Below are 16,976 nucleotides of genomic sequence, written 5' to 3' on the forward strand. Positions count from 1 at the left end.
GCTCATTAAATTGATTCTCTTGGAATTCTCTGACATTGATAAGAGCAAGGATAGTAGTAAAATTTCATGTTTATAATACCTGGTTAATGTTAGTTTCATTTTTATAGCTATATATAGTTAAATTCAATTAAACGAAACTACAATAAAAGCATTCTGTTAATAACATCAGGTCAAATGCCAAAAAGCAAAAAAAAAAAAAAAAAAAAAGCATTGCATTTACTGTCCCTCACACTTTTTAGAAAGGCAAATTTTAATTTTATATTATTTTCTCTACACTTAGCAATATTTTGTGCAATCACCGTGTGTTGAAAGCTCCATTAGATTAATTACATCAGCTTCTCCTTTTAAAAAAAGTCTTGCTTGAGTAAATAGGCCAAAAGTGTATCCTAGGAAAATTGCAATTATGGAATTAATTCTGCCTCCTCTCCCTTGCCTTGCCAACCCTGGTAGCCTCTCCCCATTATTTTTGTGTTACTACTTAAAGTGTCTTCATTCTCATAGTTATGATAGTTATGAAACTTCAAGTCCTCTTTGAATCCTCTATCTCCTTGGTCCCTATTCTTATTGCAAAATGGTATAGATGCAAGCCTCTATTCTGGCATGATTGGTTCTCTCTTATTCTAACTGACCTTCATAACTTTCTAACTATGCTCCTAAAATAATCACGTGCTTTCCCACTTCATTCCTTGTAACAGCTTACATTCCTGGTTTGCCATTTCCAATCCTTGAAAACAAACCCTCTATTTTGACATGTATGGTCTTTTACAGTATGACTCATACACTGTTTCCAGGCTGATAATTCTTAGTAGTTCACCTGTGATTTTTATTTTTATGTTCTGTGTTTAAAAGCCCATGTATTTAAGGACATTTTGAAGTTCCTTCTTCTGTGAGTTTTGTTTGTGCTGTCCCTTCTACCAGATTCAGAATAACTAGCATGTATAAATTACTTACAGTATTCCAGGCTCTCCCTCAGCTTTCACATTTTTTTTATCTCATATAATCCTCATGACCACACTATGAAATAGAAACTGAAATCATACTTATTTTACAACTTAAGGAGTTGAGAAACAAAATATGTAAGTAACTTGCTCAAGGTTATATAGCAAATAAGTGAAAGAACCAGAATGTGATCACAGAGAGTCAGGAGCAACGACATCATCTAATTAATGAGCATATATTAAGTAGTTAAAGTTGCTGACAAGACCATGTTCTTCATCTGATTACCACTCAAGATCAATAGTAAATTGTCATTTTATTATTATTGACAATGATAATAAAGAAAAGAGGGAGGAAAGTTTCTCTAAGGTCCAAGGCAGGAGCCAAGGGCAGCTCCCTCTGCTCAGAAGTAGGAAAGACCACACTCCTGGGATCTGAGGCAGGAGCTGAAGGCAGCCCACTCTGCCTGGAAGCAGGCAAGAGAGCACACCTGGGGTCTTAGACAGGAGGCAAGGGCGGCCCCCTCCATTTGGGAGCAGCCAAGAGAGCATACTGAAAACACCACTTCCATGTGGGTGGCCCAACACAGCCACCACCACAGTCACAGCTGCTGCAAAAGCAGATGAATGCCACGGCAACAGCCACAGCCACCATGCAGGTGGCTGTCCAGACAATTGACTGCATTGATGCAAAAAGAGTCACCAGCAGAGACCAGAGAAAGAAGAGGACATCTACCTCTTCAAAGCCCACTCCAGAGTAATAGAAGAAGTGACTGCTCTACCAGATGACCAAACATCAACATAGAGATACTAGAAATATAAAAACCCAAGAAAGTATGACACCACCAAAAGAATACAGTAATTTTCAAATACCAGACCCTATAGAGCAGGAAATACTTGACATGACTGAAAAGGAATTCTGAGCAACAATCTTAAGGAAACTCACTGAGATATGAAAAGATTCAGTTAGACAACATAATGAAATGAAAAAAAAAAAAATCCAGGACATGAAAGAGGAAATTTACAAAGAGATTAATGACTTAAAAAAGAATGTAGCGGAACCCATGGAAATGAAAGTTTCAGTCAATGAAGTAAAAAACACAGTGGAGAGCTTAAGGCTAGAACAAACAGAAGAGAGAATTTCTGATCTTGAAGATAATCTTCTCAAAATAACCCAGGTGCACAAAAAAAAAAAAAAAAAAAAAAAGAATTTATAAAAATGAAGACAATCTAAGAGAGCTAGCAGACAGTCTTAAGTGCACAAACATTTGAATCATGGGTATTCCAGAAGCAAAGGAGGAAAAAAAGGCATAGAAAATCTAGTCAATGAAATAATAATAGAAAACTTCCCAGGTGTAGGGAGAGACATGGACCTTCAGATCCAGGAAGCTCAAAGATCCCCAAACAGATTCAACCCAAAAAGATAGTCTCCAAGATACATTATAGTCAAACTGGTAAAGCTCAGAAACAGAGAGACTTTTAAGAGAAGCAAGAGAAAAGTGTCAAGCCACCTGTAAGGGAGCCCCTATCAGACTAACAGCAGACTTCTCAACAGAACCTCTACCGGACAGAAGAAAATGGGATGATTTATTCAAAATAGTAAAAGAAAAAGAACTTTCAGCCAAAAATACTGTATCCAGCAAGGCTATCCTTCAGAAATGAGGAAAAAATAGGGTATTTTCCAGACAGACAAAAACTATGGCTATTCACTACCACACAACTAGCCCTGCAAGAAATCTTCAAGGAAGACCTGCATCTAGAATCCAAAAATGATAATCACTACCACAAATACACTAGAAAGAACAAAACCCACTGGTAGAACAAAAACACAAATGAGGAAGAGAAAGAAACTAAATCTTACCACCACAAAGAAAACATGATGACAATGTAATAATGCCCTGCTTTATTTCTGATTTTAGTAACTTCAGTATTCTCTGTTTTTCTCGGTCAGCATGGACAAAGGTTTGCAAATTTTGTTGATTTTTTTTTGTTTTGTTAATTTTCTCTATTGTTTTTTAATTCCCCTTTCATATATTTCTGATATAATCTTTGTTATTTCCTACTTGTATTTGCTTCTAGTTTCGTTTGCTCTTCTTCTTCTATTTTCTCAAGGTAAAAGTTTACATTACTGGTTTGAGATTTTTCTTACTTTTAATATAAGTGTTTACGAGCATAAATTATCCTCTAAGCACTGCATAAGCCCTGCATCCTATAAATTTTAATATGTTGTGCTTTGATTTTTATTTCAAGATACTCTCTAATTTCCCTGTGATTTTTCTTTTTACCCATTGTTTATTTAGGAGAGTGTTATTTAATTTCCACACATTAGTGAATTTTCTAAATTTCCTTTTGTTATTATGGTCAGAGAATATTTTTTCTATGATCTTGTCTTTTTAAATATATTAAGACTTGTTTTGTGGGAAAAGAAAAGAAAAGAAAAAAAAGACAGAGAAAAATGAGGATATCATTTGGAAAAGAAAAAAATGTTCTTTATTCTATTTATAAAAATTCTATGTGTCTTTCTAGGTCCATGTTAAATGATACTACTTGCAGGAAGAATTTCTAGTCCCCCTTTTCCCCAAATTAAATCCATCCCTTTTCCAAACTTCCATAGTTCCTTTCTCATGTGTTCCTGATCCACTGTGTTTTATTCCTGCACCCATTGGGACTCTTCTAGTAGCTTGTGTCCTTGCTTTATGTTTTTATGAGGTTGTCAGCTTCTCAGGTGTGTCTTCTTCATCTTTTGGTTCCCTTGAAACAAGCATGTGCTCAAAAATACGTGTTGTTAGTTTCAAGCTTTTATGAACACAGAATTACAAAAGATAATAGCTAAACTCAAATTGTCTTTGATACCTTTGGTGACTAAAAATCGAAGAATCATTTTTTTATTTAAGAAATTCTCACACTACAAAAGTACATTTAAATGTTTATTCACATTTTGAAAATAAACATTCTCCATTTTTTTTCCTCTGACATTTATAGTTAAAATAAGTGGTTGCTTTACCAATTTTCAGAAAGCTTTCTTTCTTTTAGGTATCCAGCTGTAATTTTCCTTTCTGTCTTCATTTATGAGCTACAAGATGTAAAAGCTAGTTTCTACGTGACCAAATAATCCAGAAAAGTACACAATTATTCATTTGCTGGAGGGTGAGAAAATCCATGAAAATTTGCACAGAATAGCAAGTATATGGGAAAACCTTCCAAACATTGTCTGACTTGATGGTTTCAGATAGTGCTTGTTTTCAAGTTGTGCTACAGAGTGAAAAATAGCAATGCAGCCAAATAGGCATCAATCAGCAAAAGGCTAGAGGCGGGAAAACAGCTGTAACTCCAAGCAGAATATTAGTATGTTAAAATGAGGATCAGGTAGGTGGGTGAATGCCTTTTACATTTTTTCTCTGTGCATGATCAATTGGTACAGAGCAAGGTCACCACGAAGTGTAGTTTGAAGCTAATTCTCCCCGTTTTTTGATAATGTGTGGTTTGTCAAATTGACCTGACAAATACAGATACACAAAAGAGGCAAAAGAAAGGATATTTTCTTTACAGTGTAATGTAAGAAAAGTGTTAACAACTGGATAAGGGATAGATACATATTATTTCTATTTTTTAGTTTCTTCATGATCCCAGAATCTGCCAGAGGGTAAGAAGATCCTGAACCATTTCACTTTTTTCTTTTTTTCTTTTTCTTTTTTGTCTTTTTCGTGACCAGCACTCAGCCAGTGAGCGCACTGGCCATTCCTATGTGGGATCCGAACCCGCGGCGGGAGAGTCGCCGCACTCCCAGCGCAGCACTCTACCAAGTGCGCCACGGGCTCGGCCCCCATTTCACTTTTTGACACTCTCGTACATTGAAAAGAAGAAAGATAAAGAAATTGCTCACACGGGTTACAACAATAGAGTTATACATAAGTTGTATGACATTTGCTTTCGTGAATCCCGTCTTTTATTCTACACTCCCCTCCCCCCCTCAACCAGCCTTCTTCCTAGTACCTCCAGGATTAGAAATTCCTAATGGCAAGAAAATTCTGTTTTAAAATAAGGTATTACACAAACTATTTTATTTTTCTTACATGCCATAGATTCTTGTAGTTATTTAAACATTAAAGCAGTATAGAAAGAAATAGAATCAAGAAAAGTGAAGGGGAGAAAAGGAAGCAACCAAAGAGAGGTCCATGATAGAAGAAAAAACACGTTAGCATTTTGAAGAAGTGTGGAGAATGGTGCTGCACAAATAGGATGGATTCTAAAAGTTGCTCTATTCAGCTACGTCTTAGAGAGAACAATGGGGTCCCTAAATGATGAGGCAATCTCTGGTGACTTCAAGAGCTTTACTCACTTGGAAAGTCCCCTCTGTTGTCAGATTTTGAGGAGCAGAGGTCCAGTAGTGAGGCACGGCAGCACTACTGGGAAATTGTGCTGAAGATTGGTACAAGCTTCTTACGCTATGCAGACCAGATGTGGTCTAGGAGGCTGAAGTATCAGCAGTCAGACTAGATGGCAGAGTATGGACCTAAATGTCACTGCAATCTTTCGTTCACCTGAGTGTCTCCAAAGCTGTGGGCTTGAGAAACAAAGATTGAGCTCATATTTTTGCATGAAGTTATTTGTCTTGAATGTTCTCCTGAACATACAATTATCTTCACGCATTAAGTAATTCAAAGTTGGAGTGAGAATACTAGAAAGTGAGGTTACCGTGGTATTAAAAAAATAGAAACTGTTTAAAAGAAAACTCCTACACATACAGTGACTAAATGTTCTGATGTTCTGATTTCACTGGAACTGTCATGGTTTTTGCACTTGCATCCTACATCCCAAGAAACATCTTGGTCCCCGGCAAACTAAGATGGTTGGTCACCCTAATTGATGCTTGAAGAATAAAATCTCTATAGGCTTCAGAGGTAATTTTTTCTCAAGCCCTTTATTCTGTTTCCTTTAACATAGATAGTGTTTTCTCATTTTCCAGACACCATTGCGGGTCCATCTGTTTAGACAGGCTTTCCTCTGTTGATTGGCACGATAAACTACTGTTATTCCTCCTCTACATTTATGAGGCTCTTTTCTCTGTATGCGTAAAATGCTTTCTAAATATCTCATTAATCCTCACAACATCCCTGTTGATAGGGGAGCAAGCATTATAATTTCAGGTAGCAAAGATTCTTGTCACTCTAATAATGGCATTTTATTACTTATCTTAATGTGATTTTATTGCAGCTACCTCAAAGTTTGAAACAGAATAGCTTTTGCAAATGGAAGTAGTGAATAAATAAAAACATCATCTTGAATACATGCTTGAGGATAAATGTTAAAGATTGACAACAAAGTTAGAAATAGAACACATAGTGCTTTCTCTTCCATTTTTGGTTTACATTCAGCTCTTCCACTTTGTTAGTTTAGCTAATCAGCGTAAAATTGTCTTTCCTTTTCTTTTTTAAATTTAGTTTATTTATTAATATTATTTTTTTACATTCTATGATGTTATTGTGCAGCAGTTGGGAGAAGGGGGAGAGGGAAATGGGAAGGAAATAGGGTGGGAGAAGGAGGAGGGGCAGGGTTGAGGCCTGTGACAACCCCACATTCTTGCAGGGGAGACCAGGGGGCTTCCATGGGTGTCCTGGTCATTGGTGGACTGGGTGAAGATGTCAGGGGGGTGTGGCTGAAGTCCTTGTCTCCGCACTGCCCTGGCTCAGGAGAGCCTGGGGCACTTCCTGTGATGACTCAGTGGTCATCGCTGGGCTGTTTGTCGGTGTTGGGGATGTGTGGCCTAGGCCCTTGGTCCCCCACACCCTGGCTCAGGAGAGCCTGGGGCACTTCCTGCGGTGGCTCAGTTGTCGTCACTAGGCTTGTTGTGGGTGTCAGGGTACATGGCTGAGGCCTCCAGCCCTCCCACCTCCCCAGGGGAATTCTGGTCCTTAAGGTGTTATAGGTGTTCTTTGATGATATGAAACTTTTACTAGTTAATATCAAACTTTGATCTGTGGGTATTTTGTTTTTTCTTTCAGTTCTGTGTTGGATTATTCACTGTTCCCATGACTTAAACTCTGCACTGGAACTAATTTGTTGTCCTTTGCTGACTTCTAAAATGGTGGAACTTCCTGTGGGTACCAGCACTTGAGCTCTGTGGTTGAGCTAAATTGATGCTTTACTGCTAATTCCCTAGGGAAGGCTTTTTGTGCAGCTCAGGATTTAATGGTTGACTTATAGGTACTTCTGGCTCTCGTGAAATCCGGTACATCTGGGCTGTGTAGAAACTGTGGTCTGGGCTTGAGTCTTTTCAGCAAACTGTACCCTCTGCAGTTCTAGGTTCCTGACCAGTCTCCACTGAGTGGTCCTGCACTGACTGGGGGACAGATCAGCTGTCGATGCTGTGCCCCAGTGTTCCCCCAGTGGGCCCATCTCCCCCACCTCCTGCACTCCGAACACTTCCCATGGGGCAGTCCCTTGCAACGACTCATGGCCTCTGAGTGGTTCCTTTTTTCAGTTGTTGTGACTCTTCACTCTTATGTGGGTCAAGAGGAACTCTATTAGTACTCTTGCTGGCCTGGGGGCCACCAAGGGACCTGTTCTCCCCTGCTGCCATGAAGCAAATTCATTCAAAGGGCACAGCTGTGGCTTTTGCCAGCTCCTGCTCAATGCACACACCAGCTCCAGCCTTGAAGGGGCTGGGGCTCTAGGTGGTCAGAACAGTTCTTTTTTTTCTCTCATCATGTCTTCTCCCGCCTTCATACATGCTGTAGGTCTCTCCTCTTCCCCTGAGATCTAGCGGCCCCAGCTTGAGTGTCATTGGCTTTTTATAGTTGTAAATTGGTTCATTTGTGGGAGAGAGTGATGCTGGTGACCGTCTATTCTGCCATCTTGACCAGAAGCCCTTAAAATTGTCTTTTCTATGCAAATGTTCAAGACTTCTCAAGCCTTTAGTATGTTTTAATGTGGAAACATGCAATTTTAGCACTGAAAGAGATGCTAGAGATCACCTAATGATCTGTAATAACAATTCAACTTGTCAATTTCTTTTTCAGATGAGGAGGGGTGGCATGATATTATAGCAAGTTTCTTGGACTGAGTTTCCACTCTGTTTATGCCCCTGCCAGACTGTGGCACTGTGAGCAAGTCCCTGACCCTCTCTGAGACTCAGTTTCTACATCTTGAAATTGAGGGGGTTGAACTAAGTAGTTGCTGGCATTCTCTCTAGATCTGAGATGACGAAGGGCAGATGCTTAGGCAGTTTATGACTCAGCTGGGTTCACAGAGCCAAGACCTACCCTCAAGTTTGCATCCCTGTTCCAATGCACCTCCCCCAAGTTATCTCTCCTTGTGAATTTTTAAATTCTTTATTTAAGAATCCTCCCACTTTACCTTCCCTGAAATAAAACCATGTTTACTATTTTCCCTATGTTTTTCAGCCTGTATCTCCTGAGATTGGAAATACAATGAAACGTGCTTAGGAGACCACCTGTATTCATAGACCACCTGCCTAAACAAATTTGCCAAGCACTAATTTTATTTCCTAAAGGTACACTGCATCTGGTAGCCACCTGCTTTATGGGCCTGTGAGCAGCTCATCAAGTGCATTAGGTGGCGAAGTCAGAATTTTTTAGGAGAAGTGTAATAGAAACCACAATCCCCCAAACTTGTATGAAATTAAACCTTTAAAATTACGAGTATTCTTGATTAACAAAAATTTACTTAGCATAACTTTGTAACTTTAGAAATTAGCAAATCAAATTGCTACTCACCCTAACAGATAGTAATTCTGACTTATACTGAATTTTATTCTTTTTACTTGTATTGGAATAATCATTTCCTTCCATGTAGCAAAAAACTGCCCCACATATTGATTGCTTTATTTGCATATTATGTAACAGATATTTAAAACATATTTATTGTCATTTTCTAACTGAGGGAATGTTGGCCATATGAGAAAATGACAGAGATAGATTAAACAGAAATAGTTTCCAGATTCCCAAGCTGGTGTTTTGTTGCTTAACGTGGTTCTCACATCAGTATTTCATCTCCCCCTGTGGCAGGTTTTACAGCAAGCATTTTCTCTTGGTCAGTGGTACCATTTCATTCTGCTGTATAATTAAGATAGAATAGTCACACAAGTGATTTGCAGTAGGTCTAGAAATGGTAATGAAAGTTGCTACCTTGATGCTGTCAGGCATTTATTTTTTCCCCAAACATTAAATGAAACAAACTGTTTAATTACCTGAGCAGCTATACCTGCCTCCTGAGAATTAAAGTTTGCATCCAAGTGAAGGTTAAAGTAACTGTTTCAACAAGTTACTGGTCAGGCAACGATTGTGCCACTGATCATATGGCTAACACATCCTAAATAATAGCTTCACAGATCTTGTAAAAATTTCTTTATCTTTTTCATATCCTATATTAAATTCTTCTTCAGGTCACAAATTCCAAGATATGTTGGGGATTTATTGCCGGATATTACTATTAGCCCTACCATATTTCATCAAATCTAAGGCACACTATATTTTGTGAATGACCAGGAAGGTAAAAACCTTTCCAATCATGATTTCAGAGACTTGAAAGTGTGAAAAATACATACTAGAATTGATGCCATGTGGCTGTTTTCACAAATTTATTATATGTTGCCCCATCCCTGTGCCCAAACTGTGGAGGCTTATAGATTAGTAAATAAAGTTGTGGCCTTTTAATTTTAACAAGTTCCAATATAAATTACTATTATAAAGGACTATTATTTCAGGTAGGAAAGTGAGATGTACAATGTTAGAGTGAATTTTGTTTTCTAACTTGATAGACTAGAAATAATTATTTTCTACATAGATAATTCAAATAGCTTCCAAGATATTTACTTTCTTTTAAATATTTAATTTTGTATTTGAAAATACTTTATAATATTCCAGAGAAGGCATTGTTATTGCAAACAGGCCTTAAACAATGCCTGAAATTTAATGCTATAGATCTTTCATTGTTATTTTTTTTTCCTGGTTCATAGAAGCTGTGGGCAGGAAATACACTAATTCAGGAGCAAAACATTGCAGTATTTTTTTGGTGCTGATATTTGTATGTGAATAATATCATCATTTAATACTTTCTTCAGCCATCAACCAAATGCTTTCTGACATTATACGCTAATTTTTCAAGACACTGAATCAGGTGTTGTAATGACAGAGAAGGTGAGCTGCAAGACTCGGTTTAATGTCTCATTTTTTCTTATTTTCCAGGGGTCGAGGTAAAAACATTCTGAAAAATTCACTTGTATGCACATGAATCCTCATAAGTGCAATTCTATTGACATTAAGATTCAATTTGCTAGCAAGCTTGAAAGGTTTGAAATTGCACTTGAAAATGCCTTCCTTTTGACAGTCAACAATAAATATTTTCCAAGCAGTTGATGACATTAAGAGTAAGTCACAGTAAAACTACAATTCAGTGCATGAAGATTAGAATGTAGATTTTCATTTGGGGTTGGCTATGTCATCATCTCTCTAATGTGGCAAATAAGGAAGATTTGACATCATTTTTGCTGCATATCTCTAGCACCAAACTCAATTCCCGATACATTGCATGCACTGAATATATGTTTGTTGAACTAAACTTAATTCAGTAAATCAGTAACTCAGTAAATTCAGTAACTCAGTAAATCATTAATTAGTTAACACAAGAAATATATTTTGATCACTTACCTTTTGCCAGGTCCTTGAGGAATCATTACAGCTGCTTTCTACTTTTTAGTCCCTGTTCCAGCACTTTTCTCTCTCTTTTTTTTATCTTTCACTGTAAAATAGACTTGATTATTTTTAGCTGGGCTGCTAGTACCTCATTTTCACTTGATTTTCCATTTCCAGGATCGAGTACTTTTCATCTGTCTAGCTATTATTTTCAAAGCTGGCTTCTTCATCTGTCACACTGACCCATCTTTCTTTACTTGAAGTCCCTCATCAATTTTCCATTGCATTGAACACCAAGTCTGCAATATTCTCATTATTCCTTATTTTACTTTTTTAACAGGAAGATCAAAGTACTTTCCCTTTTTCATCACCACTTCTCCCAGTTTCTTACGTTTGCCACAAATTTGCCTCCTTGGGTGTGCCTCATTTAAATCGTCAACATTTTAAAAATTTTATTTTGTTTCATTTTTATTGACTTTGTACCCCATAAATAAATTGTCAACATTTTTATCCTTTTGCAGATAAAAGGATACCCTCCCACTGTATCACACAAAACATTATTTAGGTAATTAAAACAGCTTCTAAAAGTCCATTATTTTCACTAAACCTTTATAAACTGTTCAAATTAGTACTAGCTCACAGTCATCCTGACCAATCAAGATAATAATATTTTCTGTTATTATGCCTCCATCTCTCCTGTAGTAATGAAGACTAATGGTTGTCTTTGAGGTACTTCAAAAATTCTCTCACCCCAAATTATGTTAATAGAATTTCTTACAATTCATTCAATTCTTGGTGTATGAATTCATTCCATTATTGCTATATCTATAAATGTTTTCCTATGTCTGTGCTATCTCTTTGAAGTCAGGGACTGTTTAAATAATTTTCCCTGAAAATACAAAAATATTGTATATCTAATTAAGTGCTTAATTTTGATCACTTCTTTTAGTTATTTATTAATTAGTCTTAGAACAAAGAGTATGATAACCAGATACCCAAAACATATTGAAAAGAACTGAGAAATTGGTGTGGTAATACTTTATTAAGAAAACTGGAGCTCAGTTTGGGGGAATGGGGGAAGAGAGCCTATAGTTTATACATAAACAATAAAATTTTTTCTTTTCTTTTTCTTTAATTTAATTAATGTTTACAAATGAAGGAAAACATCACAAATTAAATTTAAAGTCAATTGATAAGGACCTAGTTTAACACACAAAGATTAACATCCTTAGTGCACAAAGAATTCTTAAAAATGAATTAGAAAAATCTTAACAGAAATTGGGCAAAGGACATGAGCAGACAAGTCATACACCCCAAAGAAACACAAGTGGCTAATAGATGCATTCTAAGATGTTCATGGTTTAATGGAAATTAAACCAGAAAAATGACATTTTTCATTTCTCAAATTGAACAAATACGATACTGTATAATGGCTCTATGAGAGATACAATGTCAAAATCTTCTAGTATAAGTATAAATTGGTAAAACTTTTTTGAAGAGCAGATTGGATTAATGAATATGTCTTAAAACGTTCATATACTTTCAGCCAATTATTCTACTTCTTGAAACTGTAAACAAATAATCAAAGAAAAAAATAGATTTTTTTAATGTGGAAGGCAGTTATACAAAGGTAAAAATTGGGAATAAACTGAATGTCTAATAATATGAGAATGACTAAATAAAATATGGACCTCTGTAAAATATACAATGCAGTTAACAAAATCATAATTTTGAAGAGTATTTAAGACAAATTTTCAAGATGTAATATTAAGTGAAAAAGCAGGGTGAAAAACTGTACAAAAAATGATTAGGTATGTTTAAACTCCAGAAACACATCCCAGAAAAAGGCTGAAAAAAATAGTTATTTATTTATTTATCTTGCTAAACGGGAAATTTATTTAATGTTCCTGCACACATTAATAAAAAGGAAAGATCTCAAATCAACAATCACCTTTGCACCTTAGGAAACTAGAAAACAAAGAGCCCAAGTCTAAGCCCAGATCTAGCAAAGGAAGTAAATAACAAAAAATTAAAGCATAGGTAAAAGAAATAGAGAAATAGAAAAAAAAAAAGGAAAATATTAAAGAAAACGAAAGTTGGCACTTTGATGAGATCTTTACCCAGAGGGACTAAGATAAAAGAGTGAAGACTCAAATAACTAAAATCAGAAAGGAAATAAGGGTCATTAGAACCAAATTTACACAAATCAAAAGAGTTATAAGGGGTTATAAGAGAATACTATGAATAATTGTTGGTCAATAAATTAGATCATCTAGATGAAATGAATAAATTCCTAGAAGTACACTACCTACCGAGACTGAATTATGAAAAAACAAAGTTTGAACAGAACTATAGCTGGTAAGATGAGTGACTATCATTTTTCAGTTTCCTGATGCAGGACTCCCTTGAGAATTTCTTGCAAGTGTAGTTATGTGGTGGTGAGCTCCTGTAGTTTTGTTTGTCTGGAAAATACATGGTTTCTCTCTCATTTCTGAAAAATAGCTTTGCTGGCTATAGTATTCTTGGCTGGCAGTTTTTTTTCTATTAGTATTTTTTTATCTATTAGATATCTAATGTATCATCCCATTTTCTTCTGTCCTGTAGAGTTTCTGTTGAGAAGTCTGCTATTAGTCTGATAGGGGCTCCCTTATAGGTTATTTGGCACTTTTCTCTTCCTTCTTTTAAGATTATATCTTTGTCTTTGAGCTTTGCCAATTTGACTATTACGTGTCTTGGAGAGGATCTTTTTGGATCAAATCAGTTTGGGGATCTTTGAGCCTCCTGAATCTGAAATGTCCATGTCTCTCCCTACACCTGGGAAGTCTTCCATTATTATTTCACTGAATGGGTTTTCTGTGTCTTTTCCTTCCTCTTTCCCTTCTGGAACACTCATGATTTGAATGTTTCTGTGCTTAAGGTTGTCTACTAGCTCTCCTATATTTTGTTCATTTTTATAAATTCTTTTTTTCCCATTTTTTGTCCACCTGTGTTATTTTGAGAAGACTATCCTCAAGATCAGAAATTCTCTCTTCTGCCTGTCCTAGCCTTCTGCTTACGCGCTCCACTGTGTTTTTTATTTCTTTGAGTGTATCTTTCAGTTCCATTTTTTTTTAAGGTATTAGTCACTTTGTAAATTTCCTTCTTCGTATCCTGGATTTTTTTTTTCTCATTTCATCATGTTGTCTGAGTCTTCTCATATCTGAGTGAATTTCTTAAGACTATTGTCGTTCCTTTTCAGTCATATCAAGTGTTTCCTGCTCGATAGGGTCTAGTATTTGAGAATTACTGTATTCTTTCGGTGGTGTCATATTTTCTTGAATTTTCATGTTTCTAATGGTGATGTCTGGTCATCTGGTAGAGCACTTGCTTCTTCTATTACTCTGGAGTGGGGTTTGAGGAGAGAGACATCCTCTCACTGATACTAGAATTATTATGTCTATTTCTTATTACTTTACATTACTACTATTATTTGGATAGCAAATTCATATTATATCATTTAAATTTTTATTGAATTTTTTCAGCAATATGAGGCATTTGAATTTTTGGCTTTATATAGTCTGTGGGAAAAATCAGTCTCTTATAATACAATGCATTCATTGTTTTGACTTTTTTGCAATTTTGAAAGAAAATTAATTGTTAAACCTACATAGATTCTAAATAGTCTTTGTAAAAGAGTTGCATTTGTGACAAGAATTAGATGTGCAACAAATAGAAACCAGAAAGAACTAGTTCTTGATATCAGACAGGAGTGTGAAGCTATGTAAAAATTAAACATTGTTTCAATAGGAAGATAATACTAGAGGTGGGGAAGTTCTTTTTTAAAAATTGGACATAGTTTATGAAAATTATTTTTTGTCTTCCTCTCTGCCTCCTTATTTTCTTTCATATCTACAAAAGGAGCCAATTATCTCATCCCTATTAGGCACTATCCCTTCCTTAGCAACAAAACTCTACCATTCTCTTCCACCCCTTTCTATTTCAACTCTTTCAATTTTTCCGTTTTCAGAAGCCAGAGAATTGTAGCTTGAACATGCGATTATAAAAATTTGAGAGAATTTAGGTCCTGTTTTCTACGTAAAACTGTTTTTTACTTAAATTTTTTTCTGTGCTGGATTTACATGAATGTTCCTGATTTTAGTTTTAAAAGGAAAATTTAACAAATTTCTATTTAGATCTAAATAATATTCATAAAAATTTTTAGTGAGAGCAGGGATGACTATATACTTATTATTTATAGAGGTACCTTGCTTAAATACTACCTTATTTGCTTTGGCATTATGTAGCACACTTATTAAAAGCAGAAGCCGTATTGAGTCATAGATCTGGAAGGAAGAGCTGACTTTTATAACACTGAGTTTTTAAGAATTTTGTCTCCAATAGTCATGTTGGAGACAATGGCCATATATCTATTATAAAAATGTAAAAGCGCTAAAAAGCTTTTATTTATGGCTTGAGAAAGAAAACACATGAATATAGAAAAAAAGGAATGGACATAAAATTATTTTTAAAGTTAACATGTTTAATTATATGCAACAAATGATAAACATTTCAGTGGAATTCTGTTATAAATTTTCAATTCCTCCTTAATATACACTGCTGAAAATTCATAGTCAGCTAATCTTTGTGACCTTATGTTAGTCTGGTCTGGTCCCAATATCACTTTCTCTACATTTACAGAGAAAGATTCTGTAGATCTTCTTTTGAAGGTAAACTCTACACTAGATAAAAAGGTCTTCAAGTTTGCCAGCAGAGCTACTTTCCTTGATTGTATTGTCCTTTACACTATTCATTCCTTCTGAGCTATAGTTCCCTTTTTTAAATAATAGAAGTATAATTGATTATACTATTTATGGGGTACAAAGTTGACTATCAATAGTTGTGTACAATATATGATGGTCAAATCAGGATAGTTAGCTTATTCATCATTACAATACATGATCATTCTTTGTATAGTTTCTTTATATGTTTAATGCTACTAAGGCTAATTGGTAGGTGCATGAGGTTTACGTAAAATGGTATAAGATGTGTAAAGTAAGTATTGTAATTCTTGGCACATAGCTGGCTCTTAGCAAATGGTAGTTGCCATTATAGTGGAATTAGTGATGATGAACTAAAATTTTTTATATGTTTTTAAAAATCAAACCCTGACCTCAGAAAATTATTTTTTTCATAAATTTTAGGGTTTGTTTATAATTTTCCCCAACTGTTTTGAAGGAATTTTCTTTTCTCTGATGATCGCCACTAAATACCACACATTTTTATTACTCAAGGTATTATTTCACTGCCCTTGATATCTATGTGACCCATTGTTTGGCTCAATAGTTGGGGAAGGCAAATTACTCTATTCTATTTTTTTTTTAAATTTTATTTTTAATTTTTTATTTTTTTTAAATTTTATTTTGTCGATATACAATGTGGCTGATTATTGCTCCCCATCACCAAAACCTCCCTCCCTTCTCCCTCCCCCCTCCCCCCAACAATGTCCTTTCTGTTTGCTTGTCATATCAACTTCAAGTAATTGTGGTTGTTATATCTTCTTCCCCCCCCCCGTTTTGTGTGTGTGTGTGTGTGTGTGTGAATTTATATATTAATTTTTAGCTCCCACCAATAAGTGAGAACATGTGGTATTTCTCTTTCTGTGCCTGACTTGTTTCACTTAATATAATTCTCTCAAGGTCCATCCATGTTGTTGCAAATGGCAGTATTTCATTCATTTTAATAGCTGAGTAGTATTCCATTGTGTAGATGTACCACATTTTCCGTATCCACTCATCTGATGATGGGCATTTGGGCTGGTTCCAACTCTTGGCTATTGTAAAGAGTGCTGCAATGAACATTGGGGAACACGTATACCTTCGACTTGATGATTTCCATTCATCTGGGTATATTCCCAACAGTGGGATAGCTGGGTCGCATGGTAGATCTATCTGCAATTGTTTGAGGAACCTCCATACCATTTTCCATAGAGGCTGCACCATTTTGCAGTCCCACCAACAATGTATGAGAGTTCCTTTTTCTCCGCAACCTCGCCAGCATTTATCATTCAGAGTCTTTTGGATTTTAGCCATCCTAACTGGGGTTAGATGGTATCTCAATGTGGTTTTGATTTGCATTTCCCAGATGCTGAGTGATGTTGAGCATTTTTTCATATGTCTGTTGGCCATTTGTATATCTTCCTTAGAGAAATGCCTACTTAGCTCTTTTGCCCATTTTTTAATTGGGTTGCTTGTTTTCTTCTTGTAAAGTTGTTTGAGTTCCTTATATATTCTGGATATTAATCCTTTGTCAGATGTATATTTTGCAAATATTTTCTCCCACTCTGTTGGTTGTCTTTTAACTATGTTAATTGTTTCTTTTGCTGTGCAGAAGCTTTTTAGTTTGATATAAT

The sequence above is a fragment of the Cynocephalus volans genome, chromosome 2, assembly GCF_027409185.1.
Source record: "Cynocephalus volans isolate mCynVol1 chromosome 2, mCynVol1.pri, whole genome shotgun sequence".
Classification (NCBI taxonomy): domain Eukaryota; kingdom Metazoa; phylum Chordata; class Mammalia; order Dermoptera; family Cynocephalidae; genus Cynocephalus; species Cynocephalus volans.